Below are 18,711 nucleotides of genomic sequence, written 5' to 3' on the forward strand. Positions count from 1 at the left end.
AATATATTTAAAAAAAGAAAAAAATGACAACAGCCAACACAACAATAGCCATCTGGTGTGAATCAAAATTATACCTATTTTTTGTCAAATTGGCAAAAAATATATTTTGGTGTGCTCTAGAATTTTAGTAATTAGTTTATGTGTGCCATAAGATTTTTAAAAAGGTTGAAAATCCCTAGCATAAAGCAATCTATATAATAAAGACCTTGGGGTGGAAAGTGGGTATGGGGAAATGCTGGGAGTAGAGGAGGGTTTTGGAAATAGGGGATGAGAATACAGAGGGAGTGTCAATAAGGCAAAATATTTACACACTAACACTGCAAAATGTTACTGAAAAAAATTAAAGACACAAATAAATAGAAGACATTCATTCATAGAAGGAAAATTTAACTTAGATGTTAATACTACCCAAAGAGATCTATAGTGTCAATGCATCCCTACCAAAATCCCAATTATATTTTTGTACAGAAGTTTAAAATATTTTTTCATCCTAAAATTCATTTGGAATCTCAAGGGAGCCTGAATAGCCAAAACAATCTTAACAAAAAAGAATAAAGTTGGCAGTGTCACACTTTCTGATTTCAAAACTTACTACACAAAGCTATGGTAAAACAGTGTGGTACTGGCATAAAGACAGACATAAACCAATGAAACAGAATAAAGAGTCCAGAAATTAACCCTTGCATATTTGATCAAATCATTTTTGATAAAGGTGTCAAGATCATTCAATGGGAAAAGGAGAGTCTTCTCAAAAACTACATAACCACATGAGAAAGAATGAAGTTAAACATTTACCTTACAGGTACTGTATACAAAAATTAACTCAAAATGAATCAAAGACTTAAAGAACTAAAATTTTAAAACTCTTAGAAGAAAATGTAGGGGGAAGCTTCACAACATTAGATTTGGCAATTATTTCTTGGCTATGACACCAACAGTACAGGCAACAAAAGAAAAAATAGATACACTAGACTACATCAAAATTAAAAGCTTTTGTGCACTCCTGCCTTTTTTATTATATATTGTACTGTCAAAGTAAAGAATCTGAAGGTTTAGTGTATCTTTTGATGGTGGGGGCATGTTAGCAGCTTCTAAGTCCATTGCAAACACCTGCCATCCTCTGCAAAAGAAGAAATCAGCCAATTATCCACAAATGACCTGAACTTCTTCAACATTTCTCCCTCAGATTTTCAGGGAAGCTTTTGATTAGTTTCTTTAATAATAACCCAACCTTATAATTGACACAATGATAAAAGGAAAATACCTTAATCCAATACGTACTGCAATATATTAGACAAACTGCATTTGCTCAAAAGCATAAATGGAAGTTGATTATCAAAAGCCTTCATGTGGGGAAATTATGTGTTTTTTCCAGAGACTATCCAGTGGTCGAAACAAAATTCTATTTTCCAAAGAAGCAGTCAACTTATAAGATGTAGTTAAAATAGTGGTGATCAATATTATATTGTTGTTCCTAATACATTTCCCAATGTTCAAATACAGAGCTCCATGTTCTCCCAGTTCACGCTCATCCTTTCCAGCTTCCCCCATCTCATTTAAACAAGAAAAAGGGTATGACTTTGTTTTTGCTATCTAGGTTATGCAAAATGTTCCCTGAGTTTCCATCAATTTTGATTTTGTCAGAGAAACATAATCACAGTTCTCTTAAAAGCCTGTCCCGAGTTGTCATTTTCTATCTTGGATTTATTGACTATCCAGTCATTTTAAGGTTTAACCAGCACAAGCCTCTTGGACTCATCCTTATTTGCAATGTAATGAAAGGTCATGCTGTTCAGTTTCTGGAAATTGATATCAGCTGGGACCAGTCTTCACTGAAGGTCATGGAGAGCAGAACTTGCTGGCCTTGGAAGACCTCCGAGCTTCAATAGGAAGGCAGATGGAAGCAGGCTCAAAGCTAACCCAGGAAAACAGCCTGTACCTTGGAGCAGGCAAGTCAATAGTTTGTGTGCAAATGGCTCTATACTAAAGTACAATTGCTTCCCTAAGGGAGATTTTTCTTCCTTTGACCCATTCAGTTTAGGTCCCAAAGCCTCAAATGGAATGTGAGATTTAACTAAACAAAATAGGTCAACCAACCATCAAATGGATTCAAAAACACAAGAAAGGACTTGAAAAACCCTACGTAGAAATAGCTGAACATCCAAAGAGGACATGCAGACGGCCAACAGAAATATGAAAAGTTGCTCAGTATCACAAATCATCAGGAAAATGCAAATCAAAACTACAGTGAAATACCATCTCAAACTGTCAGAATGGCTATCATCAAAAAAATCAACATATAACAAGTGCTGGTGAGGATGTGTTGAAAGGGAACCCTTTTGCATTGTTGGTGGGGTTGCAAACTGATGCAGCCACTGTGGAAAACAGCATGGAGTTTCCTCAAAAAATTAAAACTAGAACCACCATATGACTCAGCAATTTCACATTTAAGTATTTATTTTTAAAAAATGAAAGCAGCCGTGGCTGGTGTCGCTCAGTGGATTGAGCTCAGGCAGTGAACCAAAGGGTTGCCAATTCAATTCCCAGTCAGGGCACATGCCTGGGTTGTGAGCCAGGTCCCCAGTGGGGGCCATGTGAGAGGCAACCACACACTGATGTTTCTTTCCCTCTCTTTCTCTTTCCCTTCCCCTCTGTCTAAAAATAAATAAATAAAACCTTTTAAAAAATCTTCCTTTAAAAAAATATGGCACATTCAAAACATTAATTCAAAAAATATATGCACCCCTATATTCAATGCAGCATTATTTACAATAGCCAGATATGGAATTAACCCAGGTGGCCAATGATAGATGAATGAATAAAGAAGAGGTGGTACATATATGCAACAGAATACAATTCAGCCATAAAAAATAATGAAAATTTGTCATTTGTGACATTATGGATTGACCCAGAGGACATTATGCTAAGTGAAATAAGTAAGAGAAAGACAAATACTATATGATATCACTTATGTGTGGAATTGAAAAAACCAACCAACCAAACAAACAAAACAGAAACAGACTCATAGATACAGAAAACAAACTGAAGGTTGCCAGAGGGGACAGAGGTGTAGGTGGATAAAAACAGTGAAGAAAAATAAGAGGTACAAATTTCCTGTTATAAAATAAGTCATGGTGATGTAACATGCAATATAGGGAAAATATTTAACAGTATCGTAATAACTTCGTATGGTGATCGATGGCTATTAGACTTATTATAGAGAGTATATCATAAGGTATATAGATATTGAACCACTCTGTTATACACCTGAAACTAACATAATAGTGTATGTCAACTATACTTCAATTTAAATAAATAAATAGATATTTAAAAAAATAAAGATGTCTCTAATTCTAATGATGCCTTGTGGTATCTCTGCCCAGAACAATGTGACCCATGACTAACTCTGTCAAAACCATCTATTTTAACACATTCATCAATACACCAAGTTTATAAAGACATTGTATTTTGTAAGTGTCATATAAGTTGAGTTAGATGTCTTCCTGGTTGGACTTGCTGAATTTTGTCAGATAGTTAGCAAAACAGCCTAACCTCAGAGAAACTGGTTTTCATGTATGCACAATAAACAATTTACAAAAGGGCAGAATTCATACTTATAAGGTAAGAATCATGATACTGGCAAAAAGAAACACCTTTTCATCAAAAAGCATATAGTTGCTTAAGATAACTGCACTTGATCCACCTTGAACCACTGAAATCCTTCCTTGCCACTTTTTATTGATAAAATAAAACAACAAGCCCCAAATGGAGTCACTTGGGTTAGGCCCCACATTACCAAACCAAAACTTACTACCTAAGCTAAATGCAGTTTCAGCCTCTCCCAGGAGTGTAATTTTAACCAGGTAATCTGTAATTTCCTGGTCAGAACTAGGAGGTAATACGCTGATAGACCCTTTCTGTTCTCCCCAGGAGTGCAACTTTCACTGAAACAATGCATTCGTTTTTAATAATTTCCTTTTCCACCCTCTTTATACCTTTAGAAAGTGTTCCTTTCTTACGACTCAGGGCACTCCTTACTATGTGCTACATTGAATGCTGCCAGATTCATAACTTGTTGAATAAAGCCAATTAGATCTTCAAATTTGCTCAGTTGAATTTTTGCTATTTAACAATATAATCAGTCAAGTCCCACTCATTCTTTCTTTGCAGTGCCTCTAGGATCCATCCTTTCAATCCATTTTTAAATGAGATAATAGACTTTATCAATCTATTAGATAACTGATTCTATAAACTGGAAAATAATATACAAATGCAAGACATTATTATTTTCACTATGATCTTACTCCAGGCCATCGACATCATCATCTCCTCCTTTCCCTTTATCCTTCTGATCCCCCTTTCTCTGATCTTACCCCTTCTTATTCCCAACACAGTAATTTAACATTAAAGACCATACTATCTTGTTCACAACTGTTATCTCCTCTTTGGGACATAGAAGCCGTGGGACAGGTAAATACTTAACAGCTAGCTATGTCATGTAAATGTCCACACATGTTGATAGACAAAAACATTAAGACCCCATTAGATCAAAGAGCACAGAATTATGTACTATGAGATAGAGAAATAAATAAATCTATAGAGACCTCAGGCACCTTTGCTATAATTTAAAAATTGTTTTCTATCTTCAAACTGCCTGTTGTGGAGCCATGAAAATGTTTATGCTCCCTGACCTCCTCCCCCCAAATAATACAAAAGATAGCAGACTGTAGTCCCAGTGGTGCTTCCTGAAGCATTATTTACAATCATAAATATTTTTAAATGTCCAAACACTAGAAGTTACCTCAATTACAATACATCAGGAAAGTATATAAAGATTATATAGAACAATAGAATATTCATTGAAACAAGATCATTGTTTTGACACTATAATTAAAATCTTAAAATTATGTTTGCATAGGAACAAGAACTAGAAGGAAATGTGGAAAAATCCATCTGATTCACTAGGTGACTGAGTTCTTATTGGTTGGCTTCTCAACTTTCTTTTCTTTTCATTTCCATAAATGCTATTCATGCAAAATTTTACATTGTTTTTTAAAGAATCTAGCTATTGATGATTTGAAAACAAAGTTATTTTATCTTAGATCCAATTATCCTATCTGTAAAACAGAAATAATAATAATACACACTTCATAGGGATGTTGAGACTTAAAATTAGACAATGTTTTCACTAGTGTTTTGGAAACTGCTCAATATTAGGTAACTATAAAGTCATATTAAAAAGCTAGTCAGATGTGTTAAATCATCACAATGTACACTTTAAATATCTTACAATTTTAGACATCAATTACATCACAATAAAGCTGAAGAAAAGCTAGTGAGATATAAATATGAGAGATTGAAACTAACATTCACTGAATACCTACTGCACGTCACTGTGCTAAGATCTCTCTGTGTCCATGTACACGGAGCAAGCGGCACGCCTACAATCTCATTGAACCTTCAGGCAGCTCCTGCTCTTTGCAGGCCCCACCTTTTTCATTCAACTTGATCTCCCACCAGAGATGCCCAGCATGAACATCCTGCCCTCAAACACACTCATGTGAGCTTGCTCTTACACTTGGACTTACGTTGTCCAATTTAACAAGTACCTGTTGAGCAGCTACCATGAAAAATTGTACAAACAGCCCTGACTGGTGTGGCTCAGTTGACTGGGTGTTGTTCTGAAAAGTGAAAGGTCACTGGTTCAATTCCTGGTCAGGACACATGCCTGGGTTGCAGGTTCAGTCACCGGTCAGAGTGCATATGAAAAGCAACCAATCGATGCTTCTTTCATACATTGATGTTTCTCTGCCTTTCTTTCTCCCTCCCTTACCATCTCTCTAAAACTAAATAAATAGATAGATACAAATATATAGAACATTAGGTCCCTTATCTAAGAGAACCATGAGTCTCATTTGAGAACCCAGGTAGAGTCTAAGGAACTAGCTACTTAAGGGAGAAAAGTTATCCATCACTTAGAACATATAATTCTAAGTCAAACCCAATTCATTGAGAGTGCAAAATGAAGTATTAATAATTATGCTTAGGCAATAGGAGTAAACTGCGCAGAAACAGGACGTATGACCTCATGAGGAGATCAGATCTGGGTAACTGAAGGACCCTTTGTTTGCTGAGCAGTAAGAGGGACATGGGTTTGCACAGCTGGGACCGGAAATGGGAATCAATCTGCAGGAGGGAGAATTTGATGCTCCCAGAGAAAAATCCAGAGCAATGGAAAGTTGAGGCTGGGTGCTCGTAGAAGAACATTCAGGAGAGAAGCACCTGTGACAGAGGTGGCAGAGAAGAGGTTTTGGGACCAACCAGTCAAATATGGATTTTAAATTCCTTGTTTTGAGGCATGTCAACACCTTCTGGTTTCTCCCCCACAAAAAAAGGTAAAAGCTGTCTACCCAACACTACTGGCTTGCAAGTGGATTCTTTAGGGGATATTGGAGAGATTCTGAGCTCTACTTTTGGGGTTACGTGGCGGCAAAATCAGACATGGCTACCAGAGCTAATGCATAAGAGAGAACACTTTATATGGGTTATTCAACAGAGGCAACTCTTTTTGAGTATATACTAGTATATCCCTAGTGTGTGTTAAACACTAGGGGCTTTGCATGCAGTTTCACTCATTTTTAAACAAGCTTCAGTCTTTGCACACTGCAGAAGTATATGGTATAGACTGAGTACCACAGAAAGCAAACTAGAAAGGGAGGAGCTTGGGTCAGAAAAGTTAGGAAAGGCTTCAGAGAGGCTCATGACAGAAAAGGGAAGGGAAGACATTCCAGAGGGAATCTCATGGGCAAAGGTCAGTGGTAAGCACGAACTGGCATTTACAGGGGAAGCAAGGAAAGAGGGTTGTACTGAGAAGTGGGGACCCATGTGAGGAAAGCTGGGCAGAGGTGTCAGGATGTTTGGTCAGCAGGGTTAGAGAAAGAAAAAGTACCCACTACAGCCTGTTCCCCAGAAGCCACAGTGCCTCACTTTATGGCCAAGACTCAGCAGCTCCTTGGTTCCCAAATGGTCCAGAACTCCTAAGATTCCCTTGAGGCTCTCAGCACTCGTTTCCAACCTCAGGTTGACAGTTTTGTTTTGTTTTTTAAATTATTTATTTGTTTATTTATTTATTTTTTATTGTTGTTCAAGTACAGTTTCTGCCTTTTCTCTCCACCCTCCCAACCACCCCAGCGCTCCCCACCTCTCTTCCCTGTTTCCACCGCCCCCTTGTTATTGTCCATGTGTCTTTTATAATTGTTCCTGCAAACCCTTCACCTTTTTCCCCTGACAGCTTGACTCTGTCTTCACCTCACCCTGGATCCCGTCTCATGCTCTGTAACTTGGCGTCAGCACTCTTAACCCTCGACTCTCCCGGCTGCTCTTGGCGCTGCCATGACAGCTCAGAGCAAAGTCTCTGACGGGCAGAAGAAGCAGCAGGTCAAAATCCTTCAAGCAATGTACTCCCTCATACTTATAATTATCTGTGTATGTGAAAAAATATGAATGGCATGGATAGGTAAGTTATGAAGTAAAATAACTAAACAGCCATGATATCTCCACCAACCTGAGAACTAGAGTATCACCAATATTGTTGATATTCATTATGTGTCCTTCCCCTCACAAGCTCTCGCCAGCCCCCAGAGGTAACCACCATCCTGCATTTTATCTTTTTCCCTTCTTTTTTTATTTATAAATTATTTATGATTTACCACACACATGTATGTATCCCTAAATAGCATATTGCTTAGTTTTCCTTGTTTTTGAACTTTATAAAACCTCTTTCATACTATAGTCTTCTAAATGTGCTATTGTTGCTTAACCTTATATTTCTAAAATTGGTCCATGTTGATGATAATGTAGTTCATTAATTTTCACTACTAAACAATTTTCCTTTATATGACTATACCACAATTTATTTCTCCACTCTTGTAATGAAGGAGAAGGGGTTTTTTTGTCTTTTAAAAATTTATTGTGGGATTTTTGAAAATGCAAAAGTAAGGGTTTGACCTCCTGCCTTCTCTCTATCATCTATGACTCATCATTTTCTGTTCTTTCAAATGAAAATAGAATTTCTCTTCCCACTCCCCTTTCCATGTGGAGACTCAATTCTTGCTTATTTTCTCCTGACTCCTTCAGAAAAAGACAAGCCTGAAGAACCTCTGGCCCCAGGGAGAGTGAATCAGCATAACTTTTACTGATTCCAAATCCTTGAAAACAATCTTCAACAACATCACCGTTTATTCACTGCTCACTTTATGTTTTGTCAGTTACTACTTAAAAGGCCTTTCTCTTTAAAACTCACACACATAAACACACTAATTCTTTCACAGAAAATTTCTGCTTCATTTTCATGGCTCAGCTCATCTCTTACATTCTCTGAGAAACCCTCCCTCAAATTCTTTCCTTTCCTTCCACCCTCCAAGTAATGGCTCCTTTCTCTGAGCCCCATGGTCCTAGAACCAACCACTGTCAGACCACATAGGACAGTAGTTTCTTGCTGTAGTCTAAACAATGTGCAAAGCAGAGATCCTGCCTCCTCACCTCTGTGGTCTAATGCCTGGCTCAGAGGAGCTCAGGTGTGTTAAATGGATGCCAATTTGAACAAATAAAAGCAAAAGGAATATAAACACTTAGAGGACATCAAATTTTCTTGGGTCTAAACTAAAGAGACCTCGGCTCTAGGTAACTTTGTGGCATAATCATATCAGCAGTTTTTCATGGCGTTATTTTCCATCCAGTTGCCTCTGTGCCCTGCATGTTCCACATAAAACCACCACCTCATTACCACTCCCACCCACGCCAAAAACCTGCAGCACATCTCCACGAACAACTCCTTTTTGAAGACCTCAAGTGCCTGTCTCTACTTTTTCATTCAATGAATATTTATGAAGCAACCATTGTGTTCAAGGAACAATCTCCTTTAACACCCCCTGCAGCCCCCTCGAGACCCACTGCAAGAGATAAACAGAAGTGCTATTGTAAAATGTACACCCAGACACTGAGTAATCACAGGCGAGGGTGCATCCAGCTTTGCTTCTGCAACTAGTGCTTTCAAATTCGTGACATCCTGTACTTCCTGTGTCCCAGCTTTCGCTGTGCCTTTTAAACTTTTATAACGTGGGCTGTCCGCATAATACAAGCCATCTAGAAACAGGTTTTAAAAGTAAGGCTATTAAAGTTTAGGAAAACTGTTGAACATAATATATTCTCATTTCAGCTCCTATGGTTAGTGAGAATGGACAATACATGAGAAGTAAAGTGTGTCCTCAGACCAGCAGAACTGAAGAACTTTGCTGTAACAACATGCATCACTCTTCCCCATAAAACTAAATTGCCTAGAAATAAAAGTTCTGTTTCTAACTCTATAAGAAGTTTACAGATTTGGTTCTATGCACAGAACAGGGCTGGTGTGAGGTAGGGGGAGCCTAGGACACACAGAGAAAGGAGCCTTCCTCAACGGTAACTTAGGAAGGTGTGGGGCATTAAGGGGAAATCTCAAGAAAGATGGACTCCTCAAGAGGCAAACACCATAATGAGGTCAATTGAGATTAAACCTGACTAGATTCCTCAACTTTTTTAATCTGGAGGTTCCTAGAGCCATTGTAGGGCTGACAAAGACAAGAACTAAATGGTACTAGGTTAAGGAGGGCATGAGAGTAAAGAAGTGGGGAGTGTAAACTATTCTTTTTGAAGAATTTAAACTCAGCAGAGAAGAGTAAGACAAGAACACATCTAGAAGGAGATACTAGGGTACAAAGGGAGTCTTTTCAATATGGAAGATGGAGTGTGTATCTAGGTTTGGGGGAAAGCCAGTGGACGAGAGAGTGTGAGGACACAGGCTAGGGAAGGAATAATTGTTGGAGTATGGACACAGGAAGGGATTGGGTTCAGAACACAGAGGGAAGAATTAGTTTTACTAATTCTTCTAAGAGGAAGAGGAACACTTCTTCCATAAAACTGCAGGGAGGAAATTATGTTGGTCAGCAGGGAACACAGGAAATAAAGAGATTTCTCATTTGGCCCCTTGATATTCTCTCAGTATGACAAGCAGACTGTGGAATTAGGGCATTGAGAACAATGGTAAATGTTTAAAAAAACTCTTGGTCGGGGGGTTTGAAAAATAAAATAACTTCTGGGGCAATGGGAGACAGCTGGTTAGGGACACACAAGCTACTGCAGTAGGCTCAGGATTAGACTGCATTTCAATATTGTAGTCAGAGATTGACTGAGATGACGGACCATGTGTCTGTTCTCTTCTGGGAAGAAAGCGAAGGCAGGAACAGGCTGATAGTCCCAGGAAATGGAGGAAAGGGTCAAGGGACCTGAAGCAACATGCAGCCAAAGAACAGGAATTCAGGAGGATGAAAGTGAGAGACCTGGAAAGACAAGACTCTGTGGTCAGAAAGTAGGTACTGGAGCTTAAGACTTCAAAGAAAAAAAATGGTTCTGAGTGTTAAAAGTTTAGACTGAGGCTATGCATGACCAGCAGCTGCCTGAAGAAGAAAGGACCATTAAAGTTGGGGAGATCGAGTATGAAACTAGGATATTATGTCATCTTCATGAGCACTGATGACAGAACTGTGACAGAAAAGTCCATAAGTCAGATGAAAGAATATAATATATATATGGTAGGCATTTGGTTTTTGACTACCCAACTTTTATTTCTTCCTCTTTTAATATAGCACTTTGATTTATTTTGGGGGAGTCACCTCCCTCATGGTCTGTAGGCCAGGTAGATGTATGTATCCCAGCACCCTGTCATCCCCTAGCCAAGGGGTAGGCACAGTACCATAGTTACACCAACTGAAACTTTCCTTCTCCTCTCCTCTCTTCTTTCTTCTTCCTTCTTCCTCCTTCTTTCTCCTTTTCCTCCTCCCCCCTCCTCCTTCTTCTTCCCCTTTCTCTCTCTCTCTCACCCCCCCCTTTCCCCACTTCAAGCAGTACAGGGCAGTACAAATGCAAAGGATGGTTGAGACACACTTCAGAGTGACACCCTGACAAAGCTGACAAAGAGTTCTTGCTACTGAGTATCTTTCTTCAAGCCTGGCTCTTCAGCCTTCAATTCTATACCCCACCCCTCAAAAAAAAAAAAAAACCAAAAACCTCCTCACAAATTGTCTTTTTGTCTTAGTTAGCAAGTTGGTTTCTGTTTGTTGCTTATATCTAGAAAACCCTAATTAATACCATTGTAAGGTGATTATACAATCTGGTTTGTCTGGGGCAGTCCTTGCTTATGCGTGTTGTTCTCATGCCACATCTGGTTAACTGTTTATCCTGGGTTTTTGCTTTCTCAATGGAGTTTTATGAATAATTATTAAAATAACCGAGATTGGTTTGGAAGACTTTGACTTTGTACTTGTACCTTTTGCCATGCTTGTCTAGTAGCACTGAAGAGAATTCTCATTTTACCAAATAATTAAGTCTACAAGAAAAACAGCATTAATGTATCTCCCTTTTCCCAACCCTTTACAAGGTGTTCAATGATAAAACAAAATGCAAAGGCCCTGACCATTGTGGCCCAGTCGGTGGGAGCACTGTCCTGTAGACTGAAAGGTTGCAGGTTCGAACTCAGTCAGGGCACATATGAGAAGGCAGACAGTCAATGTTTCTCTCTCAAATCAATGTCTGTCTGTCTCTCTCCCCTTTCCTCTCTCTAAAAGCAAAGGAAAAAAAGTCCTTAGGTGAGGATAAAAAAAGTGCAAAGTGTTTTGACACTTGGTCAGGGAAAAAGTATTCCGTACTGTTACCCCTACTGGTCAGTTGTGCCACAGTCTATGCCCATGATTTTCACCTGTTTAATCTCATGGCACACACAGGCTAGTTGCTAAAATTCTGCAGGACACCAAAAAACAATTACACTTTTTGCTGACCTGACCAAAAAAATAAGTATAATTTTGATTCAGTCACACTAAATGGCTATTGTTGTGTTGGCTGTCATCACTTTTTTATTTGACAATCTAACGGAAAAGAGGTCAGTACCCCTAACTAAGTAGTCAGGTAGTCCATGTTTTAAAAATTCTTGTGGCACACTGATTGAAAATCTCTGGTCTATGCTGTAGCCTGTGAGATGCACAAAATCCTGAGCTAAAAGTCTATGGGGTCCATGAGAAATACATGTACATGAAATATGTACAGAAAACAGACTATAGGAAACAGGCAGAATGTGGTACTGCCACATTCTGAATGCTCTTGCTCACAGTGATTTTGTATGGTACAAATTAATGACTATTTATTTATTTTATTGTTTGAGAATGCTTTTTTATTTTGTAATACACCCTTGGCAGCAAAGAGCTTTAAAAGTATGTATTTAATTTAAAATCAAGTAAAGAATTTTCATTTATTTTGAAAGTTAATGTAACTTGCAAATATTTGTTGGCACCTGGGGACCATACTAATACCACTGACCAACCCTAGGAAGGCTGGAGAAGCATCTACATCTATTTCAAAAGTTGGTCATTATTTTAAGAAGACTGTACCCAAAGACAAAGAATTAATACCAGCAATTGCAGATGATACATTTACCTATCGCTCTGTGAAGAATCACTTTTCATCTTGAATAATGACCATTTTGATTCCAAGTCTTCTTGTGCACATATAAGTGAAGCCAGGGCTGTTGGTATGTTCATTTCATTAGCAGACCTTCACAAACAGTTAAACAATGCCATTTAATGTCATTTAATTTAGTGTTACTGTGTGATTCAAATAGAAAATGAGTTAATTCCAATAATGCTTGGGTGTTTTCACCCAGTTATTAAAATGAAAGTTGTTGAAGTTAATTCTCGCAAAGATGAAAAATGTGTGACATTGTAAATGTAACTGTAAATTCAGCTTAAAAGTTCGACATTGAAGATAAAGTTATTTAATTTTGACAGCAATAACTACACACACAAAAATGGGTAGATCCCAGTATCATGATGAGAACAGTGTTCTCACTGAATGAAAAACCTGTGAGGAGAATGTCCTCGGCCTCGGTTGTGCTGTACATGTCATTAATGATTGCTTCCAAGCCAGTAGTGATCTACCAATCCAATTATAAGTTGTATCCATCAAAATTTTAATTTATACATTTAAATTTATATAGAGAGTAAATGAACTACAAAATCATTGTAAAAACTGATGTTAAAAACTTTGTATAAAAATTAATCATGTATTAGGCCATAAAGAAAGTCTCAACAAATATAAAAGTCCTCTGCTAAAGTTTTCTGATGCAAAAGATAATTATTCTACAAATCAATAACTAAATGGTTGCTAGAAAGTCTTCATGTGTTGGAATACACAGTCATGAAATGGACAAACTACTTCAGGGTACAATAATACAGGCATATCTAGTAAGCAAAAAAGCTGATCAAAAGAAGCAAGATACAGAAGAATCAAAATAAGCAAAGCAAGACCATATTTTTTAGGAATACATTCATAGGTAGTTCCACATGATTTTACATACATGTAGAATCTTAAGAAATAAAAACAAAAACAAAAAAACCAAACTCATAGATAAAGAGAACAGATTGGTGGTTGCCAGAGGTAGGGGACAGGGAGTGGGCAAAATGGGTGAAGGTGATCCAAAGGTACACACTTCCAGTTGTAAAAAAAGTAAGTCATGGGGATGTAATGTATAGCATGGTGATAATAGTTAACAATACTGTTTTGTATATTTGGAAGTTGCTAAGAAAGATCTTAAAACTTCTAGTTACAATGCCCTGGCTGGTATGGCTCAGTGGACTGAGTGCTGGCCTATGAACCAAAGGGTCACTGGTTCAATTCCTACTCAGGGCACATGCCTGGGTTGTAGGCCACATCCCCAGTTTCAGGTACACGAGAGGCAACCACACACTGATGTTTCTCTCCCTCTCTCCCTCCCTTCCCCTCTCTCTAAGAATAAATAAATAAAATATTTTTTAAAAATTAGATTACACAATCCAGATGTGTTTTGTGGTCTTTTTTCACTTTTGAATTGTGTCATGTATTTATTAATGTATTTATTAAATTACTATATTAAATATAAATTTTGTTAATTTAATTTGATAATATCAATGTTTATATGTATATTATATAAATATAAATTTATTAAATATTCTTAAATCTGTGTGAAATATTGTCAAATATATTGTGAATATATACATTAAATATTCTTCTATGACATAGTTGCTTAGTTTTTCTTATATCATTTTCCCTGTTTTTGGAAATTCAAGTTATTTCTCATTTGTTCATTATTGTATTTTTAACACTGCAGATGTAAACATACCTTATACTGCAGTCAAGTCTTTGCTTCACTCATACCTTATTTCCATAGAATAAAGACTTAATTAAATTGATGGATGTAAGAGTATTCATAACATTATAACTTCTAATGATGTGTAAACAAACTGGCCCCTAAAAGGTCAAATCAGTTTACATCCCCACAAGCAGTGGGTGAAAGTGCCCTGAACCAGGACGTTGGGGTTTTTTCAGGGACTTGCTGCCTTCATTTGGAGGGTGGCAGTTGCTGCTGGCTGGGAGGTAAAGATAAACCCTGAAGACCATTCCAGGACTTGGCTTCCTTCCGCTGGGATGGAAAGTACTGTCCATACTGGCAGGAGCTGCTTACTTGCTCCCCTTGCAATAAGAAGCTATACAGGTGGTAAGAAGGTCAACTCAGTTCTTAAATTGCTACAGAGGCTTTAGGTGGTGGTCTCCCCAACTCCCATCCCATCATCTACCCCAAGTGTCTTCCCCTACTCCCTAAGAACAAGAACCCCACCATGCCGAATAACAGACTGGTCTTCTGGCCAGCCAGAAATCAGTTAAGTATAAATATCCCCCCATCAAAAACACAATATAAGTTATAAAAGACTCAAAGATTATTAAAATGTACAGTGCAGTAAGTGTAGGTCCAACCCCTATCCCACTTCTGTGACAAACACCAACACTTGGGATTATTTCACACACACAACCCACATGCATGGATGTATATATATGCACATACAGAAATTTGTTTTTACAAAGGTTTGATACTATATGTGCTACTCTCTATTTTTTTACTTAATAATTACTCAGCTTTCCATGTAGACAAGAAGTTGATGACTTAGAGATTTTGTTGAAGTAATTCATTAACAGGAAGATCAATGTTTTGTTTATCCTGTCCAGCAGATCTAAATAAATATTTAGAGGCTTCTGGTGTTACACAATAGTGTAACCAGTGAGGAAAACTCCTAAATATTCATTGAGAATTCTCACTCTTTTGAGTTCCAGTTGGCAATTTAAATCAATTCTTGTTCCTACTATGATAAAAACTTCCCTCTAAAGCATCAGGAAAACAGCCTTTACACCTCACATAATTTTTTAAAGCAAATAATTTTAATCATTAATAGCAGTAAAAGTGAAATTACATGAAAAGCCCCATATTTTACATGTTTAAACTGTTTTTTATTGTCTTCACTTTTAAGGTGTTGAAGGTGGGACCCACCCCTGAATCTTCTTTCTGGGGGCAGAGTAAGATACATATTGTTCTGGAGTGTCACACACCTTGAAATTATGGTTCCTCCACATGAATTTATGAGCAGTAGATGGTTTTATTGTTGGAGGATCACCAATCACACAGTGAAGCCAGCAATGCCACTCAGAGGGCACCACGCTTCCATCTACAACCCAGCATGTGTTTTTGACATTCATTTTCATAGTATATGCAACCCATCAATGATGGCCAAAAAACTGCTTATTGTCTTCATAGTTATGTTTCTGTATTTATCTTCCCCCACTAATATACTGACCCTTACATCATTTGCCCTGAGGAGAGTTCACAGGTAGCCCCCAACCTGCTGCAGCCCACACTTCAGGACCTGCAGGAACTTCTTCGAAAAGAGTATGTATACTCTAGGTGCTCTAGGGACAATAATGAGGGGTCCTCTCTAGGCTAGAGATTCAAGCTAGGCTGAATCTCTAGGCTAGAGATTCAGCAAGGCTGAAGTGGATAAAGCTCAAGTTGATGCCAAGGAGAAATGTTTGAAATAATGGTACATAGGAAGGTAAATCACAAAGCATCATGACCCGCTAATATAGTGACTGGTCCTCAAAGTGTAGGCCCTGAATCAACAGCATCACCAGCATCTGGGAACTAGTAAGAAATGCAAATTATTGGGCCCCAGTCCAAACTTACCAAATCAGAAACGCTGGGAGTGCTACCCAACAATCTGAACAAGCTGTCCAGCTGGCTCTGAAGCACACTAAAGGTTAAGAACCACTGTTCTAAAGGAAAACCCTACCTTATCAAAACCAAACCTAAAACTTTCTCAGTTAGAGCTTCAGAAAAAGATCCTCCGACGTCTGTGTCGACTCCGGAAGAGGAGCCGTGCAAGCCAGAGGCGCCTCTGCCCTGCGAATTCTACCAGTACTTCCCCTTATGGCTTTCTCGTTCTGACTTCCACCACTCCACATCATCTCCGTTCCCCTTTCTGTATTGATTTTTTTTAGAAAGAGAGAAAAATTTGTTGTTCTACTCATTTATGCATTCATTGGTTGAGTGTTGTACATGTCCTGACTGACGACCAAACCCACAATCTTGGCTTATCAGGACCAGGCTCCGACCAACTGAGCAACCTGGTCAGGGCTTCATTCCCCTTTAAAACTCCAGCTCAAATGTGGGACAAAACTTCCATTCCTTGTTAATCCTTAGCACAATAAGGCAAACTGGAATTTTCTAAAGAAGTTAAATAGTGATTTAAATGTTGAAAGGACATTCGATGTTCAAATCACTATTTTGTGATTTGGTCTGGGGATGAGTCAAGGAGTCTAAGAGACCAGTTGTGAGTGGTGGTAGATTAGCAGGCAGCAGCCCCATGGAGGGAGACATGACACTGTGTAGACAGGAAGCCAGGAGAGGTACCTGCTCATGGTAACAACTCAAGTAATCTTCTCAATTATTTCCCTAGTACCTTCCTATGCAGGTAATATAACAGGCACACTACAATAGATATATACCAGTCATGGCATGGGTAGGCTAAATAATGTTCACCAAAGATATCAGGTCCTAATTCCTAGAAACTGTAAATATTATCTTGTATGGCAAAGACCTTGCAGGTGTAATTAAGTTAAGGACCTTGAGATAGGGAGATTGTACTAGATTATCTGGGTATGCTTTAAATGCAATCACAACTATCCTAAGAGAGGCCGAGGCAGATCTGAACGTCAACAGAGGAAGAGAAGGCATTATCTCAGAATATCTGAAAGAGCTTCTACCCATACTTAGAGCTACAGTAGACTCCTCCATAGAAAGCAGTTCTTCCCATCATGCTAGGAATGTATTAATCACTGCCCAGCTCTTATCAACAAGGGAGGCATGCTCAAGGTCACCACTATCAAATCAATGAGGTTCTCTTTGAGGACTTTCACAAAGGCCTCAATCTTCTACTGCTCACTGTAGCCAACTGTGGGAAAGTGCCTGCATTGTGGACCAGGCCCCAGTGTCCTAAAACAATAAAAGTCAGAGCAGGAGTTGATTTGCAGAGAACAATGACAGGCTGTTTAGCTTGATCAATCTTTTTACTGAAAACAACTAAAAAGGCTAGACAAAATATATATTTAATCTTCTTAACTGTATCTATTAATTAACAAAAGTAAAGAAAGTTCAGATCAAAAAACTAAAAGAAGACACAGAGAGAATAAACAGAACACCAATGTTGGCTTTTGATTTGAGGGAATCTACTAACCAATGTGCACTTGAACTTCAGTATTTATAGCCTAAAAAAATATACACAAAAGGAAGATATAAAGTCCTGGGCCCATGTAATGTAGAGAATCTAATAAAAGACACTTTCTTCATTAAGCTGAGATCCTGAATAGCTATACTACCAATTTAAGGGTGTGGGAGAAAATCCCTCCTAAGGACTGAAAGTAAAACTGTCTTGAACTTTGGTATTGGAGGGAAGGGGGAAGAATCACCAGGGAGGAACTATAACCACAAACCATCCGTCATGAGAGTTTGCAGCCAGATTCACTGACTAGGTGGTCCAAAAAACCTCGAGCCAAGAATTAAGTTCAAGGTAGCCATGGATTCTGAGTGCCACCCCCGCCCCTGGCACCTGATAAAAGCAAACATACATCCTTTCTGGAGAAATATATTTTTTAATATAAAACACTTCACAAATTTGCATGTCATCCTTGCACAGGAACCATGCTAATCTTCTCTGTATCATCCCAATTTTAGTATATGTGCTGCCAAAGCAAGCACTAGAGAAATCTATATGTCAGGCCTTAAGGAATTACCAGGCAAAGTTACTACAAAAAGCAGCAATTCATTGTCTCAAATCACTAAATACACAAGAAAACAAAGCATCATTTGCAATAACCAGTAGAAACACAAAGGCAAAAAAAAAAAACCTCACCAAGACTTTAGATATCATAATATATGTGTGCTAAACATAACTTTAAAATAAAAGAGATTGCAAATATAAATAAAGAACATGTCTATTCAGCTTTTTGTCCATTTGCAATTGGTTTGTTTTTCTCACAGTTAAGATATATGTTCTAGCCCTTACCAGGGTGGCTCAGTGTGTTGAGCATTGTCCTCCAAAGCAAAAGGTCACTGGTTCGACTTCCTGTCAGGGCACATGTGTAGATTTCAGGCCAGTCCATTTGGGGAGCACGCAAGAGGCAACTGATGGATGTTTCTCTGATACATCGATGTTTCTCTCCCTCTCTCCCTCCCTTCCCCTCTCTCTAAACATAAATAAATAAAAC

At 38.2% G+C, this 18,711-nt stretch overlaps 1 non-coding gene and 1 pseudogene across 1 annotated transcript; one reads left to right on the forward strand and one right to left on the reverse strand.

The window, feature by feature from the left end:
* The window catches only part of LOC123812573, a 69,241-nt pseudogene that overhangs the window by 38,309 nt on the left and 12,221 nt on the right, over nucleotides 1-18,711 (forward strand).
* LOC123813187 lies at nucleotides 18,096-18,202 on the reverse strand. Its single transcript, XR_006784680.1, has one exon. It is a non-coding gene; the product is annotated as a U6 spliceosomal RNA (small nuclear RNA).

The sequence above is a fragment of the Phyllostomus hastatus genome, unplaced genomic scaffold, assembly GCF_019186645.2.
Source record: "Phyllostomus hastatus isolate PE091 unplaced genomic scaffold, TTU_PhHast_1.1 phas_scaffold_93, whole genome shotgun sequence".
In the NCBI taxonomy this organism is placed as follows: domain Eukaryota; kingdom Metazoa; phylum Chordata; class Mammalia; order Chiroptera; family Phyllostomidae; genus Phyllostomus; species Phyllostomus hastatus.